The following is a 10094-nucleotide window of genomic DNA, read 5'->3' on the forward strand; positions in this document are numbered from 1 at the left end:
CTTTTATGTGACAAACGAAAACACTGATATTTACCGCCATCTCCGGCACTGATGCACTGATTCTGCTAACAGGCTAACCCCTCAAGAACCACCAGAGGCATCAACTTCTCACCATCGTATCATCACATCACACATCACCATCTTCAGGAGCGACGGTGAGGAATAACTGTGTTTTAACTCTTCTCCTCTCATCTCCTGCACTGTGTGAATGGATTAGCCACAGAAATGTTAGCAATGCCCAACAAGAATAACGGTTGCCCCGAACGTTCATTTCTGCTAACAGGCTAACCCCCGAGAACTGCCAGGCACCATTCACCATTCACCGCTGTGTCTAAGTGTACTCACCGGATTCATCCCCTTGAGCACATCATTAGGAGCAACGGTGAGGAATAACATCTGTTTAGCCGTTTTGTGCCCTTGTCCCATCTCCTGCACTATATCAATGGTTAGCCACAGAAATGTTAGCAATGCCCCACGAGAATAACGGTTGTCTCCGAACGTTCCCAATGCACTGACCAGGCTAACGTTGTAAGCGTCACTGGTGAAAAAGAATATGTTTACGATCTTCACGATCTTTACAGATACTGATAACTGATTACTGATACTGATAACTGATATTACAGATACTGATAACTGATATTACTGATAACTGATATTACTGATACTGACTACTGATACTGATAACCATTAGTAGCCATTACTAATTATTGATATTTATAACCATCAGTAGCCATTACTGATACTGATGCTGATTACCATCAGTAGCCTTACACTAGTTACACTAGCCTTACAGTAGTTGCTATTATTTACATAACACTAGTTATTATTACTGATGGGTTCTACACAAAGAGAAGTTTATTACTATTTCTTTAATAGTGATTTAACTAAGACAAGAGGATAATTTCATTGCTGTTATGAATGTAATGTTTCATTGCACTATGCAATTTATTGAAACCTTTCACAGTATTTAATTTAAAGTAAATAAAGGGTAATTTTTAGTGCAGTTTCTTCTTACATGAATAGGCCTATTAGTGTAAGAGGATATTAAGCACGTCTCTGACAGTGATCCCTTCTAAGCTTTAGATTCTAATGTGTATTTTATGGTTTATGTTGTATGTATTTATTGTTGAGGCATTTTGAATGTAGTTTTATTGGACCCTTTGCTACCTGCGTTTTGTAGAAAGGCGTAGCACATGAACGACTTGTTTTCATGCACTTGAATTTAATGATTTAAGAAGATATGTGATTTGTCATCCCAGTATGACAATTTGATAAATTAGATAATATGATGCATCTTAGATTAATTGTACATTGTACTAATGGAAATGTATGTATGGATGAATGTGACCTATCAGGTCAGGTTTTTGGAAGGATAGAAACCAAAGAAGACGACTGGGCCAGGACTTCACCTGGTCAAGGACACTGATGGCGAGCCTTTCCCAGAGCCTTTCCCAGAGCGACCACATATACCCTTAAGTACCCTAACAAGGAACTTTTCCCCCCCTTTTCCACTTTTTTACCATTTTTATTTTGTTTAAGGCCACGTGGACCCTTGTTTATTTTAAGTGTGCACACTGTTTTATTTTATTTGGGTTTTTATACACTTCAAACATTTTGTAAACAATATACGAGTTTTCACTCAAAAAGGAATTTCTTGTCTGACTCATTATTGTTGCTTAACACTCGCTCCTCTCTCTTACTTAGATCTTCTGATCCAGGTCCTAGTATTATTGTTCATTATTTTAATTGTAAATCACTTTCTTAAAGGAAAGCCCGGTTACAAAAGTGGCGAGCCTGCCAGGAGGAGCTAGTTGTTGAGTAACAATATTGAGCAGACATTACTAAGTAATTACTTATCACCAGTATGGATTTTATTCGAAAGTTTAGTGTTAATATTCCAAATGCAGTATTAGTCAGTGGCATAACTCAGGTACCCGATCAAGATGAACAAGTCCTTGATTATCTTAAACAGTATGGTAAAATTGATAGAGTCCTTTTAGTTGAAGACCCACACTCAGAATTCTTCCAAAACCTGATCGTTGAGTATTCTAGCAGTTCAGCTATTGAAACTTTAGATCCCCACTTACCCTACAGTTACACTACACAAGGTGAGTCCCCCGCTACCTATGTAGTAAAAACACTCAGTAGCGCGTACACCACCAAAGTTGGCTCAAATGCAACAAAGACGTACTTAACGGAGCTCAAGCAATTAGCCAAGGAGAGTGGCAAGGATTATGGCGAAGTTTTGAAAGAGATGATGTCCCAGATTGGAATGGATATAGATGCCATGCAACACGCGGCTGACGATTCCCCCTCTGTACACGTCGAGGCGACCGTGTCATCCCCACCTGTTCACAGAGAGCCACAGCACACCTCACTGTCTCATGTTGCACCAAGCGGCCATGGAGACGCTGACCATGTCCTCCTTGCCAATGCCAAGAGAACACCGTCCCTTTCCCTAAGCGACGTGAACCCCCCTGACATCCAAAAGGTTGTGGTCGAGCACATTGTTCGGAGGCAGGATCCTTTCCCTCACATGCAGTCCCAAGTGAGACTCCGCTCTTTCTCCGGCAAGATCCCCATACCCAACCATGAGACTGACTATGACACATGGCGCACACACATTGAGCTGCTACAGAATGATCCCAGTATGTCACCACTGCAAATATCACGAAAGATTCTAGAGAACTTACTCCCACCTGCTGTTGACGTCGTAAAAGGTCTACTGCCTGATTCACCCCCTGCCGCCTACCTACAGCTGCTGGACTCAGCCTACGGCACGGTCGCAGACGGAGAAGAGCTGTTCGCCCAGTTCCTGAACACCCTACAAGACCCCGGTGAGAAGTCATCCTCTTACCTGCAACGACTCCAGCTAGCCTTAAATCGAGCCACGAAACAAGGGGGAGTTACACACAAAGAAGGTGACAAGCATCTCCTGAAGCAGTTCTGCCGAGGGTGTTGGGATAACAGTCTGATCAGCACGTTGCAGCTTGAGCAAAAGAAGAGCAAACCACCCCAGTTCTCTGAACTCCTGCTGATGATCCGCTCTGAGGAAGACAGACTGGAAGCCAAGTCAACGCGCATGAAGAGACACATCGGCATCACGAAGCAGAAAACTCAGGTCCACTTCCATGATGCATATGTTCGTGAACCAGAGGAGAGCAGTGCCGGTGCCATCAGTGTGATTGAGGATCTGCGAAAGCAAGTAGCAAGTTTGCAAAGCCAGCTCACTACATTCATGTCACAGAAAAAGACACAGGGAGCTAATCGCAAGGGATCTGCAGAAAAGCCTCAGAACAGACCACCAAAGCCAGGTAACACAGATACAGACATGGACAGACAGACCAGAACGAAAGAGACAACCAAGCCCCGGCCTTGGTATTGCTTTAACTGTGGTGAGGATGGACACATTGCTCCCTGCTGCACTGACCCTGCCAACCCCCGTCTTGTAGCCGAAAAGAAAAGGCAATTGATCGCGAGACAGCAGCAGTGGGAAACACGAAATGGTTCCAGTGTAGCTTTAAACGACTAACAGTTCCTGTTGTGGGACAGACAGGAGCTGAGGAGAGTCAATCACGTCCCTCCGACGCAAGCAACACACAAACAGACCATGAAACCAGAACACAAGACCAGAAAAATAAAGTTAGAGCAAACACTTCTACTACACAAACACATTCCACTACTACACAAAATGTCAAGAGAAGAGTAACAATTAACGAACACAGAACTGTAGATAACAGAAAACTGCCTAGAGGCTTAATTGGAAGCAAAAGCACAGCAAATGTCAACGTCAATGGAATTCAATGTAATGCACTGCTGGATACTGGATCGCAAGTTACAACTGTGTCTCAGTCCTTCTATGAGTCCCACCTTTCCGATTGTCAGCTACACCCAGTTAGCGACATGCTTGAAGTTGAGGGCGCCAACGGTCAGGCAGTCCCATACCTGGGCTACATTCAATTACATATACAGTTTCCCGAAGAATTCATTGCTTCACAACCCGAAGTACAGACTCTTGCCTTGATAGTGCCAGATACTCGCTCCAGTAGCAGCATGCCTGTACTGATTGGCACAAATACACTAGACCCTCTTTATGAGCAATTCTGTGATGGAAACAACGTGATAAGTAACATCTACTGTGGCTACCAACAAGTCTTGAGGACACTGCAGCTCAGACGGCACCAAAGCACAGAAGGTCAAGTCGGCATTGTGAAGTTAGGTCGTCACGAGTCAAGCATCATCCCTGCTGGACAGAAGGTGGTCTTGGAAGGCGTCGTCACTGGAAATGAAGCTAACAACGAGAGATGGGCAGTAGTGGAAGAACCCTCCACTTCATCCTTGCCGGGTGGGATCTTCGTTGATAGCTGCATCATCTCCATCCCTGCACGGTTCCCGTACAAGGTGCCTGTAATCATCAGAAATGAAACCAACCATGACATTACCCTGCCCTCTAACTCTGTCATCGCCGAACTTGCCATCCCTCACGAGATCAGCCAGACCCACAACACCTGTAGCCCCAGTCAACTGTCATCACCTACAGTCTGTTCCAGTCTGCAACACTCTCCTCGAGATGAACAACAAAGTGACAATCTGAGCTTCGACTTCGGAGATTCCCCACTCCCTGCAGAATGGAGGAACCGAATCACCAAGACACTCAACACTTACTCAGACGTTTTTTCTCAACATGACCTCGATTTTGGCCACGCAACCAAGGTCAAACATCGAATCAAGTTGAAGGATGACACACCGTTTAAGCAACGACCCCGGCCCATCCATCCCAACGACTATCATGCCGTGAGACGACATCTTCAAGATCTCCTTGAAGCTGGAATCATCCGAGAGTCTGAGTCTCCATATGCTTCACCTATCGTCGTTGTGAGAAAGAAGAATGGCGAGGTACGTCTATGTGTTGATTACCGCAAACTCAATCTGCAAACCATCAAAGACGCATATGCACTACCAAACCTTGAAGAGTCGTTCTCTGCCTTAAGTGGATCACAATGGTTCTCCGTGATGGATCTGAAGTCCGGATATTACCAAATTGAGATGCATGAAGATGACAAGCCAAAAACAGCTTTTGCATGTCCCCTCGGATTCTGGGAATGGAATCGCATGCCACAAGGAATCACCAACGCTCCAAGCACATTCCAGCGCTTAATGGAGAAGTGCATGGGCGACATCCACCTGCGTGAAGTGCTGGTATTCCTTGACGACATCATTGTCTTCTCTCAAACCCTGGAGGAACACGAAGCTCGTCTGGCCAAAGTCCTGGATCGCCTGAGGGAAAACGGTCTCAAGTTATCCCCGGAGAAGTGCCGCTTCTTTCAGACATCTGTTCGCTACTTGGGGCACATTGTCTCGCAGAAGGGCGTGGAAACAGATCCCCAGAAGACCGAAGCACTCAAGACTTGGCCGAGACCCCGTACCCTGAAGGAGCTCCGTTCGTTTCTCGGGTTCTCTGGTTACTATCGGAGGTTTGTGAAGGACTACTCCGGCATTGTGAAGCCTCTCCACAACTTGACCTCTGGCTACCCACCTTACCACCAGAAGTCGAAGGCGAAGCAGACAGACACGAGAACAAAGACAGTCCAGTATCACAACCCCAAAGAGCCTTTTGGAAGCCGCTGGACATCAGATTGCCAGAAAGCCTTTGAAGACATCATCCAAAGCCTCACTACAGCCCCTGTTCTAGCATTCGCCGACCCCCAGAAACCCTACATACTCCACACCGATGCCAGCACCACCGGGCTCGGTGCTGTACTGTACCAAGAGCAAGACAACCAGCTCAGAGTCATAGGGTATGCGAGTAGAGGTCTATCACAGAGTGAGAGTCGCTACCCAGCACACAAACTGGAGTTCCTCGCACTCAAGTGGTCGGTGACGGAGAAGTTCAGCGACTATCTCTATGGCAACAACTTCACCGTGGTGACGGATAGCAATCCGCTGACTTACATCCTCACATCAGCCAAACTCGATGCGACGAGCTACAGGTGGCTGGCTGCACTGTCTACATTCTCCTTCAAGCTCTCCTACCGCCCAGGGAAACTGAACGGAGATGCAGACGGACTATCACGCAGGGAACACGAGAAGCGAGCAGACGATCCAAGGTCACAGAAAGAGAAGGAGCGCATCCAGCAGTTCACTCAAGACCATCTTACCGATCCAGAGAATCCAGATGAGGTGGACCATTCAGTCGTGAAGGCCATCTGTGAGCGACAACTTGCCTTCAGTGCCAGCCCGGATGATGAGAGAGAAGGAGACCATGTTGCCTTAGTGGAGACCCTTGCGACATCATTCTGCGCTATTCCCGAGTGCTATGAACAAGAAGAACAGTTCGGAGGCCTCCCAGCCATCCCGCATCTTTCAGAAGCACAGATAGCAGAAAAGCAAAGGGCTGACCAGTGCATACAACATGTCATTCACCAGATCGAAAATGGGGAAACGCCACCACCCACTCTGCGCACCCAACTCCCTGATCTTCCACTCTACCTCCGTGAACTCCATCGTCTTGAGTTCCACAACAACATCCTGTACCGCCGCCGCCAAGTGGGATCCCAGAGGGCGTACCAGCTTGTCCTCCCAGCTGAGTTCCGAAGTCCAGTGCTCACCAGTCTGCACGACGACATGGGCCACATGGGAGTCGACCGAACCCTAGACCTCGTGAGGACCCGCTTCTACTGGCCGAAGATGGCATCAGATGTGGAAGAGAAGGTGAAGAAGTGTGGCAGGTGTGTGAGGAGGAAGGCGCGACCAGAAAAGGCTGCACCATTAGTGAACATTCAAGTCACCAGACCCCTGGAGTTAGTTTGCATGGACTTCCTCTCCATCGAACCGGACCAGAGTAACACCAAGGACGTGCTGGTTATCACCGACTTCTTTACCAAGTATGCAGTGGCCATCCCAACACGAAACCAGACAGCCAAGACTGTAGCAAAGTGCCTCTGGGAGAATTTCATTATTCATTATGGCTTCCCCGAAAAGTTGCACAGTGATCAAGGCCCCGACTTTGAGTCCAACACCATAAAAGAGCTTTGTCGGGTGGCCGGTATCCGCAAAACTAGAACAACTCCATACCACCCTAGAGGTAACCCAGTAGAACGGTTCAACCGCACCCTGCTCAACATGCTTGGGACTCTAGAGGATAAAGACAAGTACCGTTGGAGCGACCATGTAAGACCCTTGGTCCATGCTTATAACTGCACCCGGAACGAGGTCACAGGTTTCACCCCGTACGAGCTCATGTTCGGGCGTCACCCCCGTTTACCTGTTGACCTTGCTTTCAAGCTGCCAGTGCCAGAGGGCCAACACTCCTCTCATTCAGAGTATGTCAAAACCCTCAAGTCCCGTCTGAAAGAGAGCTATGAAGTTGCAAAGGAAAAGTCAGCAAAGATAGCACTAAAGAACAAGACAAGATATGACCGGCATGTCACCGCCTCAGATCTAGAGCCTGGAGATAGAGTACTGGTGAGAAACGTCCGCATAAGAGGAAAGCACAAGATTGCTGACAAATGGGAATCCACGGTCCATGTTGTCGTTACAAGAGCAGGCACTCTCCCAGTATACACCATTAAACCAGAAACTGAAGATGGTCCCCAGAGGACACTACATAGAGACTTGCTGCTTCCGTGCGGATACCTACCTGTCGAAGAGGACACTCAGCCTGTGCAGAAGTCGGTGCCGCGCAGACCAAGAACACGTGCCAACCCTGTAGCAGAGGCAGAGAGCTCCTCGGATGACGACGACTACTCACTCATCCCTGTCTGGTTGAGTTCCCCTGTCCCTGAGATCACAGAGAGTCCAGTGCACCCAGATCTTCCCATGGCCAATGTCCAAGAGCCCCAAGACCCTTGTCCTGTAAATCATAACTTACCTGAACTTGACACCCAATCTAAGGTACCTGATCTGAACTTACCTGACATGTCCGAAAGTATTCCAGATAGTCCTTTGATGATCGAGTCTACCTCTCACCAGAGTGATCCTGAACACTTACGTACCGATACAGACATACTCACTGATAAAGACCTACCCACCGATAAAGACATACCTACCGATAAAGACGACAACCCCACAGATAGAGACATTCCAATAGAGCAAGAACATGAGGAGAATGAAAGTCTACAAGTAGTGGAACCTGAGGAACAACATGATGAAACGACTGAAACCACAAGTATTCACGAAAACACAAACCCTGATGAACCCCTCAGGAGATCTGAGCGCAATCGTCAACCCCCACAACGGCTTGACTATGCAGAATTAGGAAATCCTTTGGCCAAGGCAATGAGATCCTTCTTTCAAGGCTTGTCCATAGCTTGGTCCGAAGTGATCAATGAAGTACCTGTACAATCCACTACCCCATCCCCAGTGATTGCTGTGTAGATGTCCACCTTGCACAGGGACGTGCAAAGGTTCAGGAGGGGAGGATGAAACCCGGAGTTCAAAAGACATGAACACACACACGCACGCACGCACGCACACACACACACACACACACACACACACACACACTCACTCATGTACACAATGTAAACAACACAGTTCACGACCTACACACCATCCACTCGCATCCACTACATACTACGCAAGATACACGAAACAGAGTGACCCCTGTTCTATCAGTATTCCCCAATGAAATATGACAACAGCTACACATACACGCAAGAATTACTACAGCCAATCAGATGTCACACGAGCCTAAGAACGCGAGCCGCTGAATGAAACCAAGGCGCAAGGATTGTTTCAGTCTCTTTGACAACCATCATCTGAGCCAGCCACTTGCTGTTTGGAAACTTTATCATCATCGTTATAACCGTTAACAACATCAACATTTTTTGAGCATCACCGGACAGTGTGGAAGATCACGACAGTAAGAACATCATCAAGAGCCACATGTTAGCTGACAGCCACGTCGGTAAGACAACTCTTTTATGTGACAAACGAAAACACTGATATTTACCGCCATCTCCGGCACTGATGCACTGATTCTGCTAACAGGCTAACCCCTCAAGAACCACCAGAGGCATCAACTTCTCACCATCGTATCATCACATCACACATCACCATCTTCAGGAGCGACGGTGAGGAATAACTGTGTTTTAACTCTTCTCCTCTCATCTCCTGCACTGTGTGAATGGATTAGCCACAGAAATGTTAGCAATGCCCAACAAGAATAACGGTTGCCCCGAACGTTCATTTCTGCTAACAGGCTAACCCCCGAGAACTGCCAGGCACCATTCACCATTCACCGCTGTGTCTAAGTGTACTCACCGGATTCATCCCCTTGAGCACATCATTAGGAGCAACGGTGAGGAATAACATCTGTTTAGCCGTTTTGTGCCCTTGTCCCATCTCCTGCACTATATCAATGGTTAGCCACAGAAATGTTAGCAATGCCCCACGAGAATAACGGTTGTCTCCGAACGTTCCCAATGCACTGACCAGGCTAACGTTGTAAGCGTCACTGGTGAAAAAGAATATGTTTACGATCTTCACGATCTTTACAGATACTGATAACTGATTACTGATACTGATAACTGATATTACAGATACTGATAACTGATATTACTGATAACTGATATTACTGATACTGACTACTGATACTGATAACCATTAGTAGCCATTACTAATTATTGATATTTATAACCATCAGTAGCCATTACTGATACTGATGCTGATTACCATCAGTAGCCTTACACTAGTTACACTAGCCTTACAGTAGTTGCTATTATTTACATAACACTAGTTATTATTACTGATGGGTTCTACACAAAGAGAAGTTTATTACTATTTCTTTAATAGTGATTTAACTAAGACAAGAGGATAATTTCATTGCTGTTATGAATGTAATGTTTCATTGCACTATGCAATTTATTGAAACCTTTCACAGTATTTAATTTAAAGTAAATAAAGGGTAATTTTTAGTGCAGTTTCTTCTTACATGAATAGGCCTATTAGTGTAAGAGGATATTAAGCACGTCTCTGACAGTGATCCCTTCTAAGCTTTAGATTCTAATGTGTATTTTATGGTTTATGTTGTATGTATTTATTGTTGAGGCATTTTGAATGTAGTTTTATTGGACCCTTTGCTACCTGCGTTT

General features: G+C 46.2%; 1 protein-coding gene across 1 annotated transcript in view; it reads left to right on the top strand.

Annotated features, from left to right (window-relative positions):
- LOC134440605 (F-box and WD repeat domain-containing 11-B) overlaps nt 1-10094 on the top strand; it is a 35173-nt gene that overhangs the window by 9051 nt on the left and 16028 nt on the right. The window lies entirely within an intron of this gene.

This window comes from Engraulis encrasicolus, chromosome 23, assembly GCF_034702125.1.
Source record: "Engraulis encrasicolus isolate BLACKSEA-1 chromosome 23, IST_EnEncr_1.0, whole genome shotgun sequence".
NCBI classification, from domain to species: Eukaryota; Metazoa; Chordata; class Actinopteri; order Clupeiformes; family Engraulidae; genus Engraulis; species Engraulis encrasicolus.